Source organism: Lissotriton helveticus, chromosome 2_1 (genome assembly GCF_964261635.1).
Source record: "Lissotriton helveticus chromosome 2_1, aLisHel1.1, whole genome shotgun sequence".
NCBI classification, from domain to species: Eukaryota; Metazoa; Chordata; class Amphibia; order Caudata; family Salamandridae; genus Lissotriton; species Lissotriton helveticus.
Genome location: NC_136059.1, coordinates 806,779,122 through 806,807,080, shown reverse-complemented (window position 1 = coordinate 806,807,080; position 27,959 = coordinate 806,779,122).

The window sequence follows — 27,959 nt, the reverse complement described above, 5'->3', positions numbered from 1 at the left end:
TCTATCTCTGAGTCATTCACCAGAGCCATGAGACTTTCGAGTGATATGTGCGCTTAACAAATACTCTATGATTTGATTTGATTTGAAGACGAGAGTGTAAAGATACATGGGCCCTTATACAAAACCAAACCTACGTCTAAAATTTTGACGTGTAACATGCACAGAATAGCCAATTCCAAAATCAGGACGCAAATGATTATAAAGACAACGTCAAGAGCCTTCTTCAATTGAGGAATATAAGCAAAAGCATTATCTGTCCCTATACTACTTCTATCGTGGCATCCCACCTCAGCATTCTCCCAGGCAAGTCCCCAGAAAGGAGTCAGGACATGAAGACTTCCTAAGAAGCGTGCCCATGTTAAATGGTTCAAGTAGCATAAAGCTACAGAGCACGTTCTAAGATGCTCTCCTTTCTCTGAGTAAGGCAGAAATTCCTGGGCTCTGTCTCTAACCCCAAAACAAAAGTCGAAAATCACACCCCCTATTACATCACTTGACCACCTCGTCTAGTTGGGTACTGCCTTGTAGGTAACTTTCCGTGGCGTAATGATACATCTAGACTTGCTCGATGACCTTGGTTCTGAGGTCTTTCCAGACCCAGAAGACATCGTCCTACATTATCAGCTCCACTTGTTCAAAGGTATCCTCTCCTCCCTATGTCTGTCTAACTCCTGAAACAAAGACGTTATTCTAGCTAACAAGGACAAATTCTTGCGCCTGCAACAGAAATGTGAAAAGAAAAAAAATATTCCACAGGTACATAAACTCTAATTAACAGTTTTAACTTAAAAGCGAGCAGGGAGAACTGAAAGATAGGCCTACCAAATTCGGCTATCATAAGAACAGTGCACACATATAAAATGCAAGCATATATGAGTCATTACTATACACACATTATATGAGCCTTTATATGAAAAGTTTATTAGTAATAAATACACTTCACACGTATGATTAATCTAAATATGTATATTTACTCCGTTAATTCTTTGATTACATGAAGAAAATATCTAGCACTTCACTTACACATTATTACAATTTACATTCTAATGCCCTAATGTTAACACGACAACAGATTATATGTGGATGCGGACTAATCATGATTATAATGCGCCCCAACAAATGAAAGAGCAACGTTGCGCTCTATCAGTAGCAAACCAGCTACTCTGGAATAATGAGTACCTACACTTTCATATTTGCATTTCATGCACCTTGGATGGCAGAAAGCAAAGATAAGCAATTCAGTAAAGTAAGATTTAGGAGAAACAAAATTCTTGCAGCTTTTAAGCAAATCATGAGGTGAGTAAAGATAACAACACCAGGTACTAGACAGTGGTAAGGGAAGGCTGGTGGAAAAAGGTAAAGCACAGCAACTTTCGTACTGCAGCATTATCTATCTCAGCATTGACGATATGACGGAAATTAGGTAAACTATTTTGAATGCCAAGCCCTAGCTCAAATAAAAAGCAACCATTTTACAACCAGACAGCTTGGGAACACAGACTGTGGGCATCCAGTCCACTGGAATGTTATGTTATGTTATATTTAATTTATACAGCGCACGGCTACTTGGAAGTTTCCCGGCGCTTGCTTTAGAAAAAGAAAAATGCACACAAATCAGAGACTAAAAAAGCATTGTTTTTAGTTGTTTCTTAAACAACAGTGGATCCTGGGTGCCCCGAAGAGCCAAGGGTTGCATGTTCCAGGCCAGACAGGCTTTGGGCACAAAGGAATTCCTGCCAATTCTTTGGCGTTTGAACCGAGGGGTCTGAATCAACAGCTGAGCAGACGAGTACAGCTGTCTCCATGGTATGTAGAAGGCAAACCTCTTCTGCAAATAAATAGGACCAAGGCCGTAAAGGGCCCGATGTGCGATAGACAGCATTTTGAATTTCAGATGAGATTCAACTGGGAGCCAATGCAAGGAGAGCAGGTGGGTGCAAAAACTAAGCCTTGATGACAAACCCAAAAGAAGTCTGGCAACCGAGTTTTGAACAACTTGCAATTTCTTGGCAAGAAAAAGGGCATTGGCGTAGTCCAGGCGGGACAAAATCAGGGCACGGACCACAGTTTCCTTGGTACTACCTGGCAGAAGGGGAAGAAACTTCCTCAGGGTTTTTCTAAGTGCCAAAGCAGGTACCGGCCAACTTCTTCACTTGTGTCGAAAAAGTCAGATTTTCATCAAACCAGACGCCAAGGTTTTTTGCTGCGCCTTTGTCCGCAGTTGGTCGTGGAAAACCAGAAGGCCAAAGCCTTTCTCTGAAATCCATCGTGAAAGAACCATACAGAAGCACTTCAGATATTCCTTCATTGCATTTCAGCTGTGCATTCGCCAGCCAATGAAAAAGCGAAGACAAACAATGTTGCGCCGCCACAACCGAGTCATCCTCCATGCTCTAAGAAACCAAGAAATGGGTATCGTCAGCATAAACCATCACTTTAACCCCTAATGACTCCGCAAGATAAACCAGCGGAGTCACATTGATGTTAAAGAGCAAGGGGCTAAGTGATGACCCCTGCGGCACCCCAGTAGTCACCTGCATAGGCACTGAGGCACATGGAGGGAGCGACACATGCTGCGACCTTCCTTCCAAGAAAGACCTGATCCACTGCAGAGCCGAGCCAGAAATACCTATTTCTGATAGACGGGCAAGGAGCAGGCAGTGGGGGACAGTGTTGAATGCCACCGAGAGATCTAGCATAACCAAAGCTGCTCTCCCGCCGGCATCTAAACACTCCTGGATCGCCTCTGTCACCTCAAGCAGTGCTGATTCCGTGCTATAGGAGGCACGGAAGCCAGATTGTGCCGGATGAAGCAGGCCTGACACCTCAACATAGTTGGTAAGTTGAGACATAACCACCTTCTCTAAAACCTTAGCCAAACTTGGCAGAAGTGAGATAGGGCAGTCATTCTCAGGTACCAGAGGGTCAAGTGACGGGATCTTGAAGAGGGGAAGAATCAGCACCTGCTTCCATGACATTGGAACGTGCGCCTCGCGAAGCGATTTGTTGACCATTAAATTTACTTCTGAAATAATAGTATCCACCACATCAGACAGAAGCCTGGCCACACACGAGTCGGTAGGTGATCACGACTTAAGTGCCTTAAGGACTCTGATAGAGCTGGGCAGATTGACAGATCAAAACGTGGAAAAATTAGAGGCAGATTCTGCCATCGATCACACCAACAACGCACCTGTAAGCTTCCTGGGAGAAGTCGAAAACGTCTCTTGAATGCTAATTATTTTGTCCCTGAAAAATCTCGCCAAGGTGTTGCACCAGGTCTCTGAGATGGGTGCCACCGCCACCTGGGCGCTAGGGGCTAAGAAGCTCTGCACAATTGCAAAGATTTATTTTGAGTTGTTATTGGCCTGCTCAATGCGAACGGAGTAATACTGGCCTTTGGCCGCTCCAATAGCCGCATAGTAACGTTTTTGTTTGGCTGTAAGAGCTTGTTTATCAGTAGAACAGTAGCCACTGGAGCGCCATACTCTCTCCAATAATTTGCATGCATGTTTCAGAGTCCTCAGACCAGGGAGTGAACCAAGGCTTAGAGGGGGACTCTCTCCTCAGCCTTGGCTGACATGGTGCCGACAGAGAAGCAACCGAGCTTGAGATGCAGTCAGCGAACTGAGACACATTTTCCTCCATGTCCCCCAGGAGGGAGGGCCGGGGGGCTGCCAGAGAACTACTAAGCTGGCTAGGGTATATTTTCCTAGTGGTTGGAGGGCGGTGGCCGTTGACAGGTCGTGAAGAATGCTTAATATCCCATGAAAAAAATATGGGAAAATGTTCCGACCAAGCAACTAGCCTCGGCCTCACCACCGATATAGGGACATTTGAACAGATGGTATCCAAAGTGTGCCCTCCTTGATGGGTAGGGTGCATGACCCATTGAGAAAGGTTGGCCAAGTGAGGGGAGTCCAGAAAAATTGCAGAGTCGGTCATCTCAATATGGTCAAGATGGAGATTAACATCCCCAAGAAGCACATAATTCGAAAAGCGCAGTTCGCGCTCTGACAACACGTCCCCACAGGTATCCAAAAAGACACTGGCAGATCCAGGCGGCCGATAGATCAGGGACCCCTCCAAAGTAAAATGGGCAGAAAGTTGTAGGCTAAAATCCAGGACCTCGCTGTCTTCCCAGAGGGTGGGTGTATCACTATGAAGGGTCTAACAATCCCTATACAAAATAGCCAAACCACCGCCTCTGCCTACTACCCGATCCACCCGGTGGACTTTAAAGCCAACAGGAGTAGTAGCCAAGGCCACAATGGGGTTAGAGAAGGCATCAAGCCAGGTCTTGGTAATAATAAGTCTAAGCAGCTGTCAATAATCAAGTCAGCAACATCTACATAGTGCTTCTTCAGGGATCTAGCATTGATGAGACAAGCACTAATGCTCCCAAGTCTGAATGTGTCAGCAGACGTATCATTCGGAGGGGGCTCCGGTGTGAATATGAACCTGCAGACCACACAGACATAGTCCCTTGTAGGCCCTACCAACTTGCCGCTATGTGACGGGCATGGAAGAGATCTGAGAGATTTTAATAACTCGCTCGATAAGTGAATGACATTACTGCTTCCTGAATCATGTCGGGCAGAATGGCTCGCCCTGATTGCTGACTTAGCGCTGACGGGCGCAGACGGGCTTGCTTTAGGCGCGCCGCCCACCCGCTGCGCATCCGAGCAGACGGAATAAAGTGCCACATGCTGCAGCAAAGCACGCGCACAGCTTTCCAGAGCAAATGGGTTTTCAGCTTTTAATTCAAGAATAAATTGGGTTTCTAGGTCGAACTCCTCTCTGCGTTTTGGACAGACAGCAATCAGTGAATGAAAGCGGGTAGCTGCTGATCTTTTACGCTATCTATTATTTAATGACCGAGCATGACATTTGTGAAATCGTTTTTTACGTGCCATCAATCAGGAGGAGTAAGCAAAAAGAGCGCGATGACAATGTCAGCGTGTTTGATCCGCAAGGCTGCTTTAGCAAAGTGCATCTGAATGATTTATTATCCAGAATTGGGAAATTATTACCATAGATATGAAAAGAAAATGTAATTGCCCACAGTTGTCAGTAATGGTCTCAACGACACCCCTACGTTCCTAATAGCTGCCAAAGCTTTTACAGAAGTGTCAGGTGCGGATCCTGCGCACCACGTGCTGGCACGTGCGCGAGCTAAGCTCCTTCTGCGAGCTCCAGCGAGAGGAGTTGGTAAACTAAGTCCTGATCCTCGCTCGGGCCTAGCTCAGCAGCACGCGGCGTCTTCGTGTGACGCTGTTCCCGGCTCGGCGAACAGGCAGACATAACCTGTGTAATCACCACCGGCATTTAAATGCATGTGAGGAGGAGGGTCATTCTCCGCGCTACAAACTGTGCGTCGCACACAATCAGCCACGCAGGTATTGAAGCCCAATTCATCATAATTTGTAGATACATACCCGCTTCCGCTGTAATCATAACACGCTGTAAACGCAACCTTGCTGTCTCTCTGATGTCTAAAGCGCAGACTCCCTCCGCCTTCGGAGGAAATCAAATTATTTGCTCATGTTTCAACATGGAAAGATGAATTGAGCGATCCTGTAATTATTCAGCTTCAGCTTAGATGCACAGCAGACACACACATGCATATAAAGCTGCCAGGCCCATCCACTCTGCCCACTTACACCACTTTCTCACAGCTCATCCTATTAATCCTGTACAGAACTAATGTTGAATCTCTTCTCTGTGCCAGACTATTATTGTATTTGTCACTGCACCTACACGCCAACATTTTAGAAAAGGAAAGTGGCACATCTAAAAAAAAAGATTCGTGATAGTATATTTCCCTTATTGACTTCTATTGCAGCAGAGGCAATTTCAGACGAGAGACAGCGAAAATAATGCCATTTTCTGGATTCCAAAATCGGGTGTCTTCCTCCTGAATCGGGTCAATTGGCATGTATGCTAGACATGCTTGCAGCAAAGGAGAGCTTCTTTCTGTTTCTCCTCAGACTCCCCATTTAAGGCCTCGTTATAAATCGAGCGAATATTGTGGGGTATCCAGTGCACACAATCCAAGTGGGGGTAGTCAGTTGTGGCCGCGAAATCTGTGCTGGATGGGAAAAAGAAAGGATATGCCCAGCCTGCCCACTCGAAACAAAGGGAAGGTGGTGAACACTGTGGATCACCCCTGTAATGGGCGAGGTGCAAAAGGGCTTGACATCTGCAAGACTTCCTTTGAGACAGCTTTAGTACTTATGTAGCCAATTTCTTGTGATAAAAAAACGCATACATAAAAATTCACTTTTAATGCACATACACAGAGAGGCTCTGGGGGAACCCTTCAACTATTTGGTCCTCTGTGATTCAGGTTTCGCCTCCAATCATCACATAACATGGCAGAAGCCAATAGGTCAGGCCATTTCGACTGTTGACTTTCATGCACCGTGAATAACAGCATTTTGCTTGCTTATATGTTCCCTCCCATCTGCTTAAAATGAAGTACACTTCAGTGGCAGGGCTGGTGGGCCCATTTGAATATATTTTTTTAATTGTCTATTCTTTTTTATTATTTAGTCAACCTTGGTGTTTAAACTATGTATTTACAGAACAGTAATTGCACCAATAAGAATCATATTTTCCTGTGCCATGCATTAAACTAAAAAAAAGGGTTTCTTTAACTGTTCCAAGTACAACTGTTTTTTACGAGGCACCCTAACTCTTCAATTAAAATGATATGCGGTGGTTATATTTTTATTGTGTTTACATTTTTACTGAAAGCATATGGCTTGCATGTTTAGTGGCAGTGCCTTTTGTTTTTTTTTTCTTCGTATTTTTGTGGTACATGCTTGCAACAAAAGAAAAAAATGGAATGTACATGTTGCTTCAGCTTGCCAAGGACAGACCTATTGGCTTCGACAATGCATGTTTTTATTGCAATACTTGAATACCAAGGCAAATAGAGGTCATAATATCAGAGAAAGAAAGAGTAAAGGCTGCCTCAAACGGAGCAGGTTCATAAATTTAAACTGTGGTGTGATTTCTTTATTGCAACATCAACCTTATGGGAGGGGAGTGATACAAAAAGCTCGGAATCATGCTGTGGAACTTCGAAGCTAGAAGATGATATTGACCTATAAAGCACTCCACGCAGTAGGAGCAAAACATCTCCAAAAGAGAGTGGTCTTTTACCAGCCGGGCCGCTCTCTGCGGTCCGAATCGTTGTTTATGGCGGCCGTCCCTCGTATTAAGAGAGCTCGTTTGGGCGGCCGCTCTTTCAGTCTGCTGGCCCCACAGATGTGGAATTCGCTTCCACTCTCACTTCGGGGAGCGACCAGTCTTTTGACCTTTAGGAGAGATCTGAAAACCTGGCTGTTTACCCAGTAGGCCGCCCTAGCCGCTCCTCTTTGTTCTCTGTGTGTGTGGTGTTTTTCTTTTTTAATTGTGTTATGTTATTCGGAATCTGTTCCCCTTACTCAAAGCGCCGGGACACTCTTTTTGAGTATCCGTTGCGCTATATAAAAAACATAAATAACATAACATAACAAGCTGGAAATGCATTGAGGAGGAGAGCAGTAAAGCAAGAGTTCCATAAAATAAAAAGACGACTATATGTAGGATAAAAGGTCAAATGTATTCAACATTCTTTGAGGAAGGAGATTAAACTCACCGGGATGTGTTATGTACTCCCAGAAGCCAAGCCATGACCACAGAGTGGAGTACACAGGGAAGGCGAACATAAATACATTGAGTAAAAGTCAGATATACGATTATCTGGTCGCAAAATGCTGGTCACAAACTGCAACAATTTTTGTTGTGACCAGTAACCATTTTTAAGAAGCGACCTATGTACTAATAGGCTTGTTTTAAAAAATCCAAATTGTAGTGTGTTGGTGCCCGACCTACTTCATGAATCTTAATGAGATAGGTTCCTAATTTTGACTTACAACAGTTGGAGGAAATTACAGGGATGGTGTTTTGCTGGGTTCAGTGGAACACCATGTCTGTGATTGGTTTTTAATAAAGCAAACTTCTATTTTAAACACAACCTCGTTTACTTAAAGGAAACAGAATTGAGTTTAACCAGTTTACCACGGCGGACATTCCGCCACCGTGCTGGCGTTCTGAAGGGTGGGCGGGGCTGCGCCGACGCGAGCACGGAACGGATTAAAGAGAAACATTTACTTTTTTTGTTGTTGTTTAAGAGTTGACAATGGTCCCTTTAGACCACTTCCTACACTTCAACAAGTTTTTTAACATTCAGAAATGAGAAGGGTTCAAAACAGACCCCATTCTCTTTTGAGAATGCAATACCACCTCCTCTGAGGTGTCAGTAAAATATAATTGCTTTGCAAACAGATTTCGGTTGGTAAACATTGATACATAAAATATTGATTCAATATTTGAAAGGGAAACCCACAACACTCCCCTTCCAGATGCTGAATCTGTATCCATTCGGGATACCATTCTGAGAGTCAGAACAACTTTATGACTCCTAAAATCGATGAAGTACATTTTAATGGTTGCAAACATCAAATTAGAGCATTTGCAGCCATTAAAATGCTTTTTTCAGTTTGCCCCATATTACCTAAAATAGATTCCCCAAAATAATTGACAAGAATACAAGAAATATCTGGAAGAAAAGCTTCTGATAAGAAAATTATGTTCATTTCATTGAGCATTAATTCTAACAAGGAAGCTTCCCTTTCTGTTTTCAGAATGTTTTTCTTAAATAGATTAACACCAATATAAATCATGCCGAACACCTCTGGCACCAAGCTACTTTAGAAAAAAGCCAGAAACTTTCGAGTTCTTTGTTGTGTGCTATTACATGCGTGTTCGTTCTGATGTGGGACACGGATGTATGACGGAATCACGCATTCCGTTGCAACACATGTTGTTATAGTGCGGGCCGTATAACGTGAATGCCATTACCACACATAACCTTTACAACGCATATGCCTTTACCACACATAACGTTTACAACAGATATGCCTTTGCCACGCATGCGTTTACATACATTTTCATTGTAAAAGCATGAATGGTAAAGGCATGCATTTTAAAGGTTTCCTAAGCAATTATAAGTATTTTACAGGCAAATGTAAAACCTTTCTATATACATTAATAGTGTTTATATTTTCCTGTAAAATACTTGCAGACTCATGCTACAAGTATACAGTGTAAAGGCATATGCTTGGTAAACAAATGCACAGGTAGGTACAAACACTAGTTTTATATATATATATGTGTGAGTGTGTGGGTGTGTGTGTGGGTGTGTGTGTATGTGTATGAGTACGATCTTGATCCTGCAGGCTACTTTCTATGGCCGCAAGTATCCCCCATAGGAGCGAACATCAGACTTCTTAAGACTCCCAACAGCGTTCTCTGTCAGGCAAAACTGGATTTGTGAAAGGCATACCAGCAGAAACGCGTCTGCCAGAGTTACAGCGATGGTGATTGTTATCAGCAGAAGAATATAAATAGATGGTTAAAATAAAGCTTACCAGGAGAGATGTTGAGCATGTGTCAGCCCGTTTTTAACGGAAGCGGGATTGGTGAAGTTTATAGTCAAGCGGTCGGCTCTTGAAGACTGGCACGCCTCTCGTTCTGGTGCTCCGTGAAAAGCCGGCAATTTCCTGGAGAGCGCGTAGTGGGTACGCATCGTGGTCCCCCCACAGCATGGGCTTCTACTGGGCTCGGCAGGGGAGAGAGCGGCGGATCATCTGCCGGAAAGCATTTCTCCCGGTGAGCCGAATCACCGTCTCATTGCCGCAGCTGGAAGAACGTGACCTGTCAGCTGGCGACGTCAGGGCACAATAGTATGCTTCGTACATAGTCTGTGTACTATGCCCACAGACTGGACATGTAATAATTCTCCTGTATGTGGCATGTTTATGAACGCATTCTACTGACTTTGTGGGGGTTTGGAAGATTGCGAGTTGGTAGGGACAAAAAGGAAACAACCTGCAGTGAGAGTACGATCTTGATCCTGCAGTCCGCTTTCTATGGCCGCAAGTATCCCCCAATAGGAGCGAACATCAGACTTCTCAAGACTCCAACAGCGTTCTCTGTCACGCAATACTGGCATTGACAAAAGCAATCCAGCCGAAATGCGTCTGCCAGAGTTACAGCGATGGCGATTGTTATCAGCAGAAGAATATAGATGGTGAAAATAAAGCTTACCTGGAGAGATGTTGAGCATGTGTCAGCCCGTTAATAACGGAAGCGGGATTGGTGGAATATATATATAAGCATTTTCACCCTACCCAATCATCCGGACACAAGCCCCGAGATGCTTGAAGAATGGGGTCACAATGATATGGAATGTTCACGGACAATGATATTAATAATAGTTTATTTATTTATTTTACGTAATTTGTATTGCGCAACAAATACCCTAAGGTGTCTCGGCGCATTAAGGACTTCATGGGACAAGAGCCAACTGGAGGAATCATTGGTCAAATAACCAGGTCTTCAATGATCTGCGGAAGGAGATGAGAGTGGGGCAGGTTTTGATTGATATGGGTAGGGAGTTCCAGAGTCTGGGGGTTGCCAACAAGAAACATCTGTCTCCCCAGGTGACAGTTCAGGTGCGAGGGACAGGTAGTAGAAAGGTGGAGGCTGATCGCAACGATCTTCTAGGCACATAGATCCGAAAGGCTTTCCTAAGAAATAAATACGCAAAGAAAAATGTGGAGGAATTACACATAAAAATCAAGAAAGTAGAACAGCTAATCACAGCCACTGGAGAAGGAGAGGATGAAATTAACAAACTACGTACAATTATGGAAAAAAATCTTGACAAACATGAGAGCGAAATAGAGGAAAGAAAACAGCGCAAATTCAGAAGAGACGAAACTGACTATGAAAACGGAACTATATTTACCTTTGCGAAAAGATTTGACATCTTGAAAAAACAAGCAAGCACCAAACAAAGAACTGCACCAGGCCCCCCTATTATAATTCCAAGTGAAACAGAATCTGACATAAGTGAGGGAGAACAAAGACCGGCAATTCCAACAATAACCAAAAAATATAGTTTTTTAGACAAAATGCAAATGCTTTATCAAGACCAACAGAATCCGAAAATGATTGGAAGAGGACGAGGCAGAGGAAATGTCAGGGGCCGTGGACATGGAAGGGGCCAAATCGTAAACAAACCTCAAAGCGCAAAACCAGAAGAGGAGGAAAAACAAAGATACCCGTTACGCAACAGAACAGAGATAATGAGGTAGATCGCAATAGTAAAATCAATATTGAACCTAACCTGATCCTTAACTTATCCAGTTATAACCTTACAGAAACAGAAAAAAGATTATTGAATAAAGGGCTAACATTCTGCCCCGAAAAACATCAGGACAGTGTGGAAACAAAAATTGATATGTATAAATACATAAGTAAATTAAAGCTCAAGAATTTTTTTTCCAAAAACCCAATGGATAAATCAACTAGAACATGTACAAATCCAAATGAGCAACCAGCGACACTGACAATTTCTGAAATACCAGCTATGAGAACTGCATTTGAACTAATACACCAAGTAGAGGAAACTAAAACAACGGATACTCAACTTCTAACAGATATGGGCATTGAATCGTATGTCCATCCTAAAACAAAATTCAAGAAAAAGTCTAAGTTTTGTCTGGTCCTTTATCCCGGTAATCGCATAGATATGTTCCAAGACTTAGTAGTTGCAGAATTGGACACCATGAAAAATACAAACACCAAAAGTAAGGAAAATCTTTCATGGAATGAACGCCAGGCACTACAATATTTAAAAGAGAACAACATTATTGAAATAAAGCCAGTCGATAAAGGCGGAAACATTATGATTCAGGACAAACAAGACTATATTGAAGAAGCAAATTGCCAATTAAATGATGAGGCCAACTACACAATAATTTCAGAAAATCCAATAACAGAAATGACAAATAAAATACACAAACAAATTGAGGAATGGCATGATAAAGGATTATTATCCCAGGATGAGAAGAACTTTTTAACAGTCACCCATCCAATAATTCCAACCATATATTTTCTGCCAACAGTGCACAAAACATTACAGAAACCACCAGCACGTCCAATAATATCAAGTTGTGGATCTTTATTTGAAAACATAGCATCATATGTGGATTTATTTTGGCCCTCATTGTACATACTTTGAGTTCGTTTATAAAGGACACGGGTGATTTTTTGAGAATCCTAATGGATACAGCCTGGCAACCAGATTACCTACTGGTGACAATTGACGTTGTCTCCTTGTACACGTCTATAGACCACAATATAGGCCTAAATGCAATCTCTTATTTTCTGAAACAAAGACCTATTGGTGAAGTTCAACATACCAGAATGATCATGAGCATGATTGAAACATGTCTAACTAACAACGTGTTCATGTTCAACAACAAAATGTATTCACAGAAACGTGGGACGGCCATGGGGGTTTCCTTCTCTCCAAGCTATGCGAATCTCACCATGGGATGGTGGGAGAGATGCGTGGCTTGGAGAGAAGAAAACGACCAATACACCACCCACGTGGTATTGTGGTTAAGTTTCATCGATGACCTTTTTTTGCTGTGGAAAGGTACGAAGGTTAAACTTCTGGAATATATCGAAATCCTCAATGCAAATGATGTGGGTCTTGAATTTATATTCAACATTCAAGAACAAGAAATAGACTTCTTGGATACAAAAGTGTACATAAAGAACAGTAAACTTCAAACAACTCTGTTTCGGAAAAAAAACATCAACGAACAGCATCCTACATGGGTCCAGCTTTCATCCAGAATCTTTAAATAGAAGCATTCCATACCTAGAATTTCTCCGAATTAAGAGAAACTGCTCAGAAACGAATGAAATGGAGAACAAATTTGAAGAAACAAGAACACAGTTCTCCAAAAGAGGCTATAAACATGGTGATATCATTCATGGTGAAGAAAGAGCAAGATTGAAAACAAGAGCAGAAACTCTAATAGTTAAGACCAAAAAATCAAACGAACCGAATGAGGAGGAAATTCCCCGTTTGATCTTAACTTATTCAAAAGAGAGCTTCCAAATTAAAAATACACTCACCAAATACTAGAATGTGCTCAAAAAGATCCAGATATCGGAAGGATGATTGGGGATCAACCATTGATCTCTTATAGGAAAGCACCATCGATCCAGGATATATTAGTGAACAGTCACTTTACCGTGAAAAAAGCTGACTGGAGAAGCGCCAAAGAGGATTCACGAAATGCATGTCATGCAAAGCTTGCAAAGTTGGAAGAAATTTGAAATCCCTAAAAGATCCTAATGGAAATACCTTTGAAATAACTACCAAGATTACGTGTGAATCTCACTTTGTAGTTTATTTACTGGAATGTGAATGTGGCAAACGTTATATCGGATCAACAGTGTGGGCCTTGAAAAAAAGGATCTTGGAACATATCAGGGCGATCCCGAACAAGGACACATCTTATGCTATAGCGAAACATATGATGAGCCACAGAAACAAAACATGGCAAAACATTAAATACTCTGGGATTGCTATGATATTGGAACATGAAAGAGGAGGAAACAGGCTCCAAAAACTGAGACGCCTGGAATCTAAACTCATCATTCGTTTCAAAACAAAGGTTCCTAAAGGTCTGAACGGGGATGAGGAAATGCATGTACACTTATGAGAAGACCCAGTTCACAGTAACTCTAAAGCATACTTATTGAGATATAAATATGCCGGGATCCGAGACTTGGCAGCGAACTCTGAAACTATAATTTATACAGACTTTTCGGTATATTAGGAAACAACTGAATTGAAATTTGAAATTATTGAATGTATAGGGATTGGAAAAGTGCAATCATTTGTAACATGTTTATTAGTAGTTAGAATTATTATTAATATTTTATTAATTTGTATTATTCTTATTTGTGTCTATGGTACATGCCTGAAGGCATTTACGCCAAGTACATACCCAGACTCACTGAAATGAGCACTTAGCTCATAGAAATTGAGTATAATCCGACTGATTGTGGATTATAGGCACTTAGCCGAATTATGTGCAGTACTCAGCTAAAAGCATGTGTAAAATATGCAAATTGTTGTATTAACATGCACCGTAGCTGTAATACCACTTAGGTATATAATCAGTGACTAATGGGAGGAAAAGCGTAATAACGACAGGCAGCGCCAAAGACAATTGTAAAAGTTAACTATAGAGCCCACAATGCATCATAAAGGCAATAGTGGAGTCTCAGTACAAACAACTAGAAAACAATGAGGGACTTGCAAAGCTACCGTGAACAGGAACTGTAAAGTTCGAAAGGCGTAGGAGTGCGAGATGTAATGGGTCAATAAACCTGCTTTTTCAACTAATTAGGAAGAGAGCTGCGTAAATTATTGTTTTTGCTTGGACATATATATATATACATATATATATATATATATATATATACACACACACACATATATATAAATATACACACACATATATATTACTTGCTTCTCCGCCACAAACAGGATTCATCCAAGTATGGACACAGACCCAGGTTGGTGCTGTTAAATTATTTTATTTCTACTTTGTCTCCATTACGCGTTTAGTCTCATCCAAGCCTTGATCACATGACAGTGGCAAGATCGAAATGTGCAAAATTTAAAGCGATCAGTGCTTGGTTAATTGTATCACGTGACAATCAGGCATTAACATAGAAAATTCACAATTTTAGTTTGTTAGCTGCTGTCATTGCAATCTCAATATGCTTTTCATTACAGTTTAGTAATGGAATTTCTTTTGTCAATTGACCATACAGCATGAGATATGATTGTTTACCAATATTTAAAGCACATCATCCTTAAGTTTTTTGTTCACTTGAGCTTGAAATCTATTGACAGTACAGGTGAAATACCATATAATTCTAGCCTAGTTCGTAGGCAGTACCATCCACATGGTCCACATTTGTATTCTACAGCATTTGAGAGCTGTAAAAAATAATGACAAGAATTATATGGTAGCTCGCCACTTGAATGAAATGCACAAAGGAAACCTGGATGAGTTAACTTATTTTGCCATTGACCAAGTACCTAAACTAAGAAGAGGAGAGAATAGAGAGAGCAATAATTATAATTCTTTATTGTTTCATTACTTAAAATCTTACAATATACCATATACATCTACTATAATATAAAACCGCTAAAATAACATAAAAAGGATGCAACACTAACTTCTAAGACAATTACAGTAGATATGACAGAATTTTAAAACGGGTTCAAACTGCGCAAAAGTTTTCATAATTATAATCTCCCAGTTTTGCTTTTACTCTCAATAAAAACTTTACGAAAGCAGAATTAATACTTATGTCGTTAGAATGCAGACACCTTATCAGAGCTTGCCTACATGTCCTTATTTCTCGTGTATTAAAACATGACTTAAGTATAGTTTTTCTTTCGATCTGAAGTTCAGGACAAATACATAGCAAATGGACAATATTCTCCTCGCCGGTTTTACACAATCTGCATATCATTTGCCCCTCCATTTTCATCCAAGGGGGAAGATGACTAAGTCCAGGGAGTACACCAAATCTTGCTTTAATTAAAATGTGCTTGTTTTTTACTGACCGTGGTAGGCTTGAACCTGCTTTTTTGTAAACCCATTAATCATTGGCCATGCATGTTTTCTTTTTGCCAATATATCTTGATCTTGTACGAGCGACAGTTGATTTGCTGTTCTGTTAATTACCTTTTTGAATGATGTCGTGTTTATTATATTGTTCGAAATTGGCATAACAGCAAATTTTTCTAGCGCCATTTTAAGATAATTCCAAGCTTGTGATTTCATATTGTTATTTATTTCTTGCCATAATAACTGAGACAGCTGGTTATCATGGTTATTTTTTTATCCTATTCCATGTTTTAATAAATTGACCCTTTCTTGCGTACAGCTGGCTATTTAGGACGAACTCCAATCTAATTTGTGCGGGCGATGCATTATTTGACATTTCTGCAGTATCCCGAATGCTGCTGTCAAAGCATTTGCCTTCCTGTGTATGTCCAATTTTTGTGGGCGATAGTTTCCTTTTTCATCGAATAATACTCCGTAAAATCTGCTAGAATTAAATTAAAAAGTAAGGGGGCCAGTACACATCCCTGCTTGAGGCCTACTGTTGTTGGTATTTCCTTTGTTAGTGTGTGGCCGTCCGTCATCCTCACTCTGACCCACTTTTGCTTTACAAAAGTTGAATCCGTTTTAGCAATTGTTTTGGAATATTTTTTTGCTGTAGTTTTTTCCATAGGAGGCTTCTTTGGACACAATCAAAAGCAGATCTAAAATCTACAAAACATAAGTACAACGGCTGCTTCGTTCTAATCGATTTGTCAATTAAAAGTAATAAAGCTAAGATGTTTGTTGTTGTTCCGAGTCCCTTAATAAAGCCGGTCTGGTTCGGAGGTAATACTTTATTATCCATTGCCCATTCAGTAAGATTGGTAAGCAAGATCCCTGCAAACAATTTAGCATCTGGGTCTTGTACTGTTATGAGCCTATAATTTTCAGGGAGTGCCCAGTTTCCTTTTTTATAAATAGGTAAAATTAACGACCCTCTCCATCATTCAGGTATTGTGCCTGTCCGTAGTATTTCTTCAAAAACTTCTACAAGGTATTCTGACCATAAATCCAGGTTTTCTTTGTAGAGGGCAAACGGAATTCAATTAGGTCCTGGCGCCCCATCTTTTTGTTTCCTAATTAATTTAATTAATTGAGTTTTTGATATATCAATTTGACCATCGATATCATACTTTGGTATGTTTGTTCCGATCTGGGTCTCCTCCTTTATTATTATTTTTTCTTTTGGTTCAGAATGTAGATGTTTTTCAAGGAATCTAACCCATTCTTGCTCCGATAATGTTGATGACACCACCAATTTGTTTGGTCGCACTAAGCCATTTATAGTTTTCCAAAATTCCCTTGAATTTTTTTGGTTGCTTGCAAAAAACAGTTTTGACCAAAAAACATGCTTAGATTGATTTCTTTCATTCCATATCAATTTCCTCAAATTTTGATTTAAAGTTTTTAGTTTAGTTGATAATTAGTTGTTATCCGTGAAGTTTATAATTTGTCTTCTTAACTTATTGTGGGTTCTTTTCAGTTTTTTATTGTGTAAGGAAGATTAATATATGGTTTCCTTTTCTCTCCTTGTTTAGTTTGGTTCTTCTTGATTACAGGTATGGGGACCTGAGGTTTAACCAATTTATGAGTAAAGTTTACCCATTGTTCAATTGGTGAAACCAAACTTTTATCGTTAAAGCAATCTTTGATGAGTTTCTGCACCAGTCATTCATCTCCTTTTTGTTACGTACCTTCCAGATAAGTTACCTGTAATTGATTGTTCCCGTCTGACCATGCATAGATAGGTATGTTTGATGTTTATTACTCAAAACGTTTGTAGTAATTATCTGCTGACTGTGGTCGCTATCTGTAACCTTCCTCAATTGATATGAGATAATATTACTAAACATGTTAAGTGATGCAATCGTATAGTCATTCCTTGTCTTTGCATTATGAGACTGGTAGGTACATGCTGGTGGTGCGTCTGATGTAAATCTCCTGTTTAGAATTCGTAATCCCATTGCTTCTATGTCCTTTACAAATTGTGTTCCAATTTTACGTCATGGGCGATTTGTCTCCTTTTCTAGGAACTGGTGAGGGATAGCCCATTGATGTTCTTGAGACTGCGTGATGTCATCTCTAGTAAAAGGTACTAATAGGTTTAGATTGAAATCCCCGGTCAAAATAAAGTCTACTAATGGGTCAATAAACATTTGCTCCAACACAAAACTATTAAGGGTGGCATACATTTTTTCTCTACTACTTTATGCTGGGTGTATATACATTAATCAAAATTAAGGTGTTTGGTTTATTATAAATATTTGTTTTATATTCCAACTTGACCGTTAGGATATTAGGACTGATTGTGTCTAATTGCTCGTGCTCTGCTAGTAAGTCAATAGATATAAATGTTGCTAGCCCCCCACTCGGACGGCCATATTTATGTATTTTATTTGCAGGTTCAAAATAGCCTTTATATCCCTTGTAGTATAATTGGATTGGTTTCCCATGTTTCTTGCAGTAGAATAATTTGATATGTGTTAGAGATGAAATTTAAGTGGGAATTGCCAAACTAACTTCCTACCCCGTTTATGTTCCATGAACACATCATACACTTTTCAGAATCTTTTTTGTCCTTTGTCGGAACAGTGACTATATTCCGTCATAGGTCCTTATTGCTGTGTAATGCCATAGCAATCCATTTTTCGTTTATTCCCGCTGGCTTTTCTATTTTTCTTTGTGCAGGTATTACCTCTATATTTTGGGCAGATTCACCAAGGGCATTTTTGAAAACGGTGCAACTTTGCTTTTTGCTCTTTATCCTCTGTGCCAGACCTTCATCACTAATAAGTGGGGTTGGATAAACCTTTGGAACTGGCTTACTAATTATTATACCCCAGTTGTTAAATATTTGCTGTTCGTTTATAACTTGATCTGCTATTAACACAGAATTTAGAGTAATCAAGGTTGATGCCCGGATACCCTCAATATTGGTTATGAATCCTATGGAGTCAATGTCCTTACTCAACACTTTTGCTAGAGAAGGGATTGATTTAAATAGGCGCAGGATGTTCCCTCTATTTAGTATGTCTTGATTACCTCTCGAGTCAAATTCTGGTTTTAAAATCAGCTGCATCTTCTCGTTCGATGGATGTTCTTCATACCTATCTGTTTCCATATTTTGTATAGCCTTATATGTAACTTGCTTTTCCCCACCACATCTTTCAATGACCAGATGGTCCCAGTCTTGTGATCGCCTTGTCATTTCTGATGGTTCTAATGTAATTCTTCTCCCGTCAGCAATTGGAGATAATTTCTTTTGCTTTTCTACTTTTTGACCAATTAGTTGAGTCTGTTATTGGATTGTTTTTATATTTTCACTACTGGGTATGTTGTCATCCCACACCACAGGCCTATGTTCAATCGGGAAGGTATCAGTTTCTACCTCCTCCTTTTCGGGCATCCTATCTTTAGATTCAAGTAAGATAGGTATAGTCTTTAGCTTCACTAACTCTTCTGGTAGTTTCCTTTTTTTGTACACTGCCACCTGTTCTATGATGCACTCATTTCCAGTTGTCTTCGTTTTCTTCTCATTCCTACCTTCTTCCATTACTTTCAATTTATTCCCAGTGTGTTTTACCTTGGCTGTTGTAATGGGTGTATTTTTCTGTGAACTCATTTGGTCAATAGTTAGTTCTTTTTTTAATATAGTAAAGTATTTGTTATTCCTATTCTTTATTATTGGACTACTCTTTTCATTCGAGGCTTTTCTTCTTCCCTCGATACTTCATTCCCTAGTTTGTTTCCATGGGTCTCAATAGATGTTGATAATTTTTCCTCTGATCATTTTAATACAGTATTTAGTTGTTTCGCCTTTTTCCTCGCTTTAGGTAATTTTTTCCTATGTATTTTTGACATGGTAAAAGGGGGGGGGGTGTCTAGGTCTTTAGCTTCTTGATCAGCCGTTAGGTTTTCCATTCGAGCAGTCAACGATTTTATACCTATCATCTCATCTCTTTCCTGGTCCCATGTCCGCAGTTTTACTGGTGCTATTCTTTCTTGGCTAACTTGCTGCACAATCTGCAATTTTCTGGAGGTTATTTGTTCCTGACCATCAACATCTTCGAAACAACTGGACTGCTCCTTATCAGTATCTATAATAGAATTGTTCTTTTCCTTTGTTTTATCATTATCCTCTTGTCTTTCCTTTCGGAGGTTCTTTTTAGTGTCTTCGATTATGGTATACAAAACCTCTGTATTGTTGATAATTTGTCTATTATAGGTGTACAAGTACAGTCGGTTCTTATTTTGGCACTTTCGCTTTGAGCTCTAACTATCAAACCATTCAGCTGGGCAAGTTTTTGTTCAATTCCAGCAACTGCATTTGCCATCATTTTAAGTAGATCCATTTGTATGTCCATTTTATTTGATTGATATGTTAGTGCACCCAACGTTAAAGATGAGGTTTGGTGGAAGATAACCCAGATCGTCCCCTTATCTTGATTATCTGTAGTTTGTATTTTTTGTTCTGTTACTCTGGTTTTCTACAGTTAGTATATTGAGTTTATCATATGTTTGCTGAGATCTTGTTCTTCTTCGTTACTCAGTAACTTATTATTATTTGTGGTGATTTTTGTTGCTTTGTCCACTATTATTCCTTTGTTTCCATTTGTTCCTGTTCGACTATCTTGCACCGATTCGTTCCTTTGATCTTCAATGGTTACTAGGTTTGGGTATCCCTCCGTGCCTTCTTTTGTTATATTCGGACTGATGCTTCCATCTGATTTATTTCTTGAAGCAACCTCCAAGTTAAATTTGTCCTGCTTTTTTCCCCATATGATCCTCATTATCTTCAGTAGATATCCCCAAGCCACGGTTTTGGTTGACTAATTGGCTATGCATTGTATTATCACCAGTTGTTTGTATTCCTTTCCGTATTCCTACATTTACTTCTAATGGTAACATGGACCTTGGAGTCAGTTTTCTTTCAAAGGTTTCTCTCTGGTATGACTCATCCTGGAGTATACCTGACACATCCGTTTCCTTTTGAGTTACATTAGTAGGTGATGTTATGTTTAGCATTTCATGGTCAGTAATTTGAAAATCATTGTCAACAACATGATCCATCTTGATTTGTGAATAGCGCTCCTCCTCCTGCTGACCAATTTGTGTGCTTTGTATACTTGATGTTTTATTACTGATTGGTTAAATTGGGGTTTGTAATTACATTTTTTCTGATTCTATTTGCATGGTTATTAGGGCTCCGGACGGATCTTTCTTAAAATCAAATTTATCTGGGACCTTTGTGGATTTTTCAAACATCCTTGCTATCGGCGATATTAACGACTGATTCAATCCTATGGAGTTAGCTTTTGCCTGTTTTATCGCTTTTGGTATTTGTATTTTCTTTGTTTGTCTTGTGGATGGACCTGTCACCCTCTCTTTACCTGAGCACATAGTTCCCCCTTTATTCCGTAATAATAAAGCCACTGGTCGCCTTTCCTGATCTCATACCTTACCCTTTGGCAACCACTCCTAACTTACCCTAGCAGAGGGTAAAGGGGCGAGAGAGGTGATCCTGCTAGATCAGGTGAGAAATCCAGGCAAACAGAGTGGTAGCCTTTCCCAGTCAGTTATCAGGCTGTGTACACTCCTTGCTTAACTTTACTAACACCAAAAAAAAAAAACTTGAGTCGCGAGTCATTTCTGCGTCTCTTTTCCTCCGTTTGCTCCACACTCTGCGTTATTTCACCAAACGTAATGTCCCGTTATTTCCTAGTTCCAGTACAAATGTGTGCACAACTCTCAAAGCACTTTGATATGGGAGGTTGGGGGGGATTTGCTCTCTTTTATGCGCCGGACTGGTGGGGGGAGTAATGCAGGGGCAGGGGAGCGGGGAGCTTTCTAGCTCATAACCTGCTCAACCCTGTATCAAAAACCTGCTCCTCCCACAACACCAAGTCACTCGCTGCACCACTCCGATCCCCTATAGCTTGTCTCAATGTCTGCCTTGGCTCTGTCGTGGCGTTGTGGCGTGAGTAAAGGTGGGAGCAAAGAAGCAATAAAGCAAGGGAGTAAATAACATAAGCCGCTACCACTACCGGCTCTCCTCTACCCTGCCGCTCTCTTCACTCGATCCGCCAGCAGCTTTATACCGCACGCCGGCTTCTCACCTCCCGCTCCGGCTCCTGGCACAGCTCCTTACGCCTCCTCCACTGCCAACTTCAGCTGCTGCGATCGCGGCTCCTCACACCGCCACACAGTGCACGCCGCACACCGGCTTCTCTCCTCCTGCAGCAACAGGATGCTGCTCTGGCTCCTAGCGGTCCCGGCTCAGCAGACTGCATGCTGGCTTCTCACTCCCGGATCTGGATTTCCGCTTCCGCTCTCGGTACACAGCATGAGAGAGTAGACTTCGTCAACTGGAGTCAAAGTACATCATGTTATTCAACACAAAGATACCAAATGGCTTTAATACTGAAGAAGACTTGCACGTCCATTTAGGTTAATCCTGCTGAACGTCTCTCCAAATTTTATCATCGTACAGCAGAGTAAAGTTTTAAGAGTTTTGTTATTAGATTTGTACTGTTGGAGAATCGGTTATTTAGAATTTTTATATTTTGATGATATCCAATTAGTTGGCCAACAAAGAGAGCTGGTGAACAGAGACATCTCTTACTGTTTGTCCAATTTAGGTAGGAGTAAGACTGAGTTGAATTTGTCTAAATGAAGGTTGTGTTTTGATATATATTAGTGGTTGCAAGTATTGGCCTTTGAACAAAAATGAATGAATTATTTGATGCACTTGCACTTTACCAACAAAAAGCGATTTTGCACTATACATGTACATCAATGGAATAAGGAGTTGCACTTGCAAGAGCACTGAATCCATTGTTGTGCCTGTATATAAGTACTGTATTGCACCAGCACTTTATTGTGATATTTTGCACATTAGGGTTGATGGAAATGAAATTGTGCACGTCGATCCTAGATACAGCCACACATTGGAAAATTGTAGTATTTTGTTTTTATACCATTAATGGCTAAATAAAATCTATAAGATTACTCTAATATTTAAATAATAATTTTCCATTTCAGATCATGACATAAGACAACGTGTGAAAAAGAAATATAAAAGAGAAAAATAAGGAGGAAAGAGTCTCTAGAATGGAAAATACTCATGAATATATTGAGAAAAATGTATGAGTATGAACAAAAGATTGATATTATTAGCCCAACTATGAATTGGAATTGTCTTAATTATTATAGTGTTTTTAAGAAATTTCTTTCCTAGTATGCTGCAGGTACACATTGGGTTTTGAAGAGTTTTTTAACTGATATAATATGTATTTATTATTATTGAACACCATGTTGCATGACGATTCATGATATATAAATGAAAAATGCTAATTGATTCTGAGAGTAGATCCAGAATATTGTGAACAGAATATGACCATAATGTGAAGCTCAACAGGGGTTCAGGGGCACTGACCCATAATTTGAATTTTTAGCCTTTTTCATTTTATGAAAAAGAAGATGAAAATAGTGACAGAATTATTGAGTGTTAACAAACTTAATTTTGCACTTGCACTTTAATGAATTCCAATGTTGTAGAACATAGAAATGTATGGCACACTAGGTTTGATTTATCTATTTGTGGACTTAAAATGAAATTTCCACATGTAAGGAAGGAAGAAACTCTCCATAAAAAATTGAATTTACAAAGGAAATAATGACATTACTATGACATGTTTTAAATTGGAAAGCCACATTGATATAACAGTCTGTTTTCCTGCTTCATGAAAAAAGCCCAGATCATGTGATCGGGCGACTCTGCTGGTTTTTAATATATGCATGTGAACCAGGAAGTGATCACTGTGTGATCAAGGCAGTGAATGCCGAAACGCGTCGCAGCGTAATGGAGGAATAAAACTTGCATTCCTGAGAACGCACTCGAGTTTCAATGTTCAGCTCAAAGCCTTTATTAGGTACTAGCAGCCCGCCCGACGTTGTCCGGGGATGAATGCGTGTGTGATTCACGCTGGTAGTTTGAGTGCTTTGAGGCCCCGCCTGAGCCCCAGACTAAATTTCAATTGTGAAGTGGCTTTTATCGCGTGGTACGCTGCCTACCTTGAGTCTCCGCCGAGCTTTTGTAGTGTGAATGGCGCGCTTGTACCGGCTTGCAGCGAGTGCGTCCCGCATTGTGGTAAACCCTTTCTTCTTATATATATATATATATATATATATATATATATTATTTGTACACACTCACTAGTCATTGTCACAGACTCATGTACACACTCTCAAACTCACTCGGACACTTATACACCCTTTCACACACCCACTCAACACTTATCCATTCATTCACATACCCACTCACACTCAGATACTTATGCACCCAGTCACATACTCATTCAGGTACTCAAGCACTCACTTACAGACCTGCTCGGAGATTAACGGAGCCATGTTGAGGCTCACTCAGAAAGTCACACACTTACTTAGAGACCCACTAATAGACTTGTGTGTACGGTCTCATACCCTCTTAAAGACTCTTATACCCAATTACAGACCCACCTGGGCACTCATGCACCCACTCACAGAACCACTCAGAAACGTATAAACCCACTTGCAGACTCACTCAGAGTCAGGCATCCATGTACAGACCCAGTCATAGATTTATGCACCACTTATAGACCTACTCACACCCTCATGTATGTACTCACAGACTCAGAGAGACACTCACACACCCCTTGCAGACCCAGTGAGGCACTCATACACCCACTTACAGATCCACTCAGATACTTATACACCCACTTACACACCCATACAGTCCCTCACACACTCAGTCACATATCCTGTCAGAGAGTTATGTGCTCAGTCAATCACTCATACACTCAGAGACTCACACACCAAAATCACAGTCCCCTCAGATGTACATGCACCCACTTAATTATTCACTCACTCACTCAAAGACTCACACATCCACTCACAAACCCACCCAGACACTTGCCTTCCCAGTCACAGATCCACTCAGACACTCATGTATGTACCCATTCACTCATTCACTCAGAGACTCACCGGGAGCAAGGAAAATACATTTTTTGTATAGTTTTTGCAACAAGTGAATATAAATGGGAAATATATATTAATATCTTGCTAAACAATTTGAATGAAACTTCATGTAAATTATGTCTATATCTGTGTTTTACTCTTTGTCAAAAACACACACAATTTGCAGTGTCTCCTTGGCAATCGCGACATCATCATAAAAACCAAAAATATCTTGAAATAAAATGATTAATGTACTTTTTAAATAAATAGATGACAAATACAACAATAAGTGGTGCACCTTGCAGATGTAATGTTCAATATCTAATTATAGAAAAAAATACAAGGGCATTACAGTTATAAAATAGAATTAAAAAAGATTGAAATTGACTGAAGAACAAAAAGGCTACAGGGATGTTATAGTTAGGAAATAGTCAGCGATTTTGTCTGAGTACTTGTATGTGTCTGTGAATGGGTATGTGAGTCGTTGTGTGGGTTTGTGAATGGGTGTATGAGAGGTTGAATAAGTGTGTGGGTGCTTCTGCGGATGATGCCATCAGTGATGTAATTTGAGATGTCATCAGTGATGTCACTGACCATGTCATGAGTGAAGTAAAATAAAAGGTCATAAGCAGGGCATTCCAGGGGTGTAAGTTGTAGCTAACAATAATTGCTGAATTTCACTGGTTTTGTACGAGTGAAACCTGAGCCTAAATATAACGTCTCTATAACTTTTGTTTTTTTCAGAGAATTTCTTAGGTTTTTTAATTTGATTTTCTAACTATAGTGTACCTGTATCGGCTATTTTCTCAGTACATTTCTAAAGTTTTTTTGATGTTGTTTACTAACTATAACTTCACTGTAACCTTTGTTTTTTTCAGTGAATTTCTTAAATGTTTTTGTTTTTATTTCCTAAATGTAACTTCTAACCTTTGACAGTGAGTGCATGAGTGTCTCAGTAAGTCTGTGTCACCTTTGTTGTGCCTCTTGCTGCGGGTTTCTGACCTTTATGTTGACTCTTTCCGCTAATTTTCACCTTTATTTCGCTTGTTTCTGCACTTTTTCCACCTTTATTTTGCCAATTAGTGCTGGTTTCTGACCGCTATTTTGCCTCTTTCTTCTCTTTTCTCACCTTTATTTTGCCTCTTGCTGCTTGATTCTGACCTTTATTCTGCCTCCTGCAGCTTGTTTCTGACCTTTATTCTGCCTCTTTCTATTCATTTCTCAAATTTGTTATGCACCCTTCCGGTCGTTGCTAACCTTTATTTTGCCGCTTTCTGCTTGTTTCTCACCTTCATTTTGCCTCTTTCTGCTTGTTTCTGACCTTTAGTCTGCCTTTTTCTGCATGTGTCTGACCTTTATTCTGCCTTTTTTGGATCTCTTCTAACATTTATTCTACCTCTTTCCGCTCATTTCTCACATTTCTTTTGCTCATTCTGCTAATTTTGCCACTTCTGCTTGGTGATATTTATTCTTCCTCTTTCTGCTCATTTATCACCTTTATTTTACCTCTTTCTGCTCATTGTTGATCTTTATTTAGCCTCTTTCTGCTCGTTGCTGATCTTTATTTTACATGTCACTGAAATCCCACGTCTATGGGACCATACCCCGGTCATGGGCCATTTCCCATGTGGAAATTGCTCAGTCTGCGCCCTTGCAAGTACTGTAAAAACCATACATCTATTGCCTAACCTGAAATGGACAATGAGAAATCACACAAATTGTAATACGAGCCACGTCATCTACATGATCACTTGTCCCTGCAACATGCGCTACATCGGCATGATGTGCCGTAAAGTGAAGACAAGAATTTGTGAACATAGAAGTAATGTCAAATGCGGCAAGAGCACCACAAAAATGAGTAATCATTACTTAGAGACAGGTTCAATTCAATTCAATTCAATTAATTTGTATAGCGCGCTACATACCCAGAGGGTCTCAAGGCGCTTGGGGAAGGGTTGGCAGTTACTTGTCGAATATCCAGGTTTTAAGTTGCTTTCTGAATGCTAGGTGGTTCTGAGTGAGGCGAAGGTGAATGGGAAGTGAGTTCCAGGTTTTAGCCGCCAGGTAGGAGAAGGATCTTCCTCCCATGGTGGTTTTGTTGATACGAGGTACAGCAGCAAGGGCTTGGTTGGAGGAGCGTAGCTGGCGGGAGGGGGAGTAGAAGGAGAGTCGAGTGTTGAGACATTCGGGTCCAAGTTCATAAAGTGCTTTGTGTGCGTGGGTTAGGAGGCGGAATGTTATCCTCTTATTGACGGGGAGCCAGTGGAGGTTTTTCAGGTGACCAGAAATGTGGTCATTACGCGGGATGTCTAGTATGAGTCTGGCTGAAGCGTTCTGGATGCGTTGGAGTTTTTTCTGAAGTTTTGCGGTGGTACCGGCGTATAGGGTGTTTCCGTAGTCCAGTCGGCTTGTAACCAGTGCGTGGGTGACCGTTTTTCTAGTTTCGGTGGGGATCCAGCGAAATGTTTTTTTGAGCATGCGAAGAATGTTGAAGCAAGATGAAGAAACGGCGTTGACTTGTCTGGTCATCGAGAGTGAGGAGTCCAGAATGACGCCCAGGTTCCGTGCGTGGTCTGTCGGGATGGGTGCTTTTCCAAGGGACTCTGGCCACCAAGAGTCGTCCCAGGCAGAGGGGGAGGTACCTAAGATAAGGACTTCTGTTTTGTCGGAGTTCAGTTTCAGACGGCTGTGCTTCATCCACTCGGCTACTTCTTTCATTCCTTCATGTAGGTTGGTTTTGGCGGTGTTAGGGTCTTTGGTGAGTGAGAGGATCAGTTGAGTGTCATCAGCGTAGGAGATTATGTTGAGGTTGTGTTGGCGTGCGATGGCCGCGAGGGGGCTCATGTATACGTTGAAGAGGGTGGGACTGAGTGAGGATCCTTGTGGCACGCCGCAAGTGACTTCAGAGGCCTCTGACTTGAATGGTGGGAGGCGGACTCTTTGCGTTCTACCGGCAAGGAACGAGGTGATCCATTCCAGTGCTTTTCCTTGGATTCCGATGTTTCTGAGGCGTTGTAGGAGGGTGCTATGACAGACTGTGTCGAAGGCTGCGGAGAGGTCGAGGAGGATGAGGGCAACTGTGTCTCCATTGTCTAGAAGAGTTCGAATGTCGTCTGTTGCTGCGATGAGTGCGGTCTCAGTGCTGTGTTTGGCTCGGAAGCCGGACTGTGAGGAGTCGAGGGATTTGTTGGTTTCGAGGAAGGCGGCGAGCTGGTTGTTGACAGCTTTCTCGATGACTTTGGCCGGGAATGAAAGGAGCGAGATGGGGCGGTAGTTTTTGAGTTCGGTGGGGTCCGCTGTGGGTTTTTTCAGAAGGGCGCTGAGTTCGGCGTGTTTCCAGCTTTCCGGGAA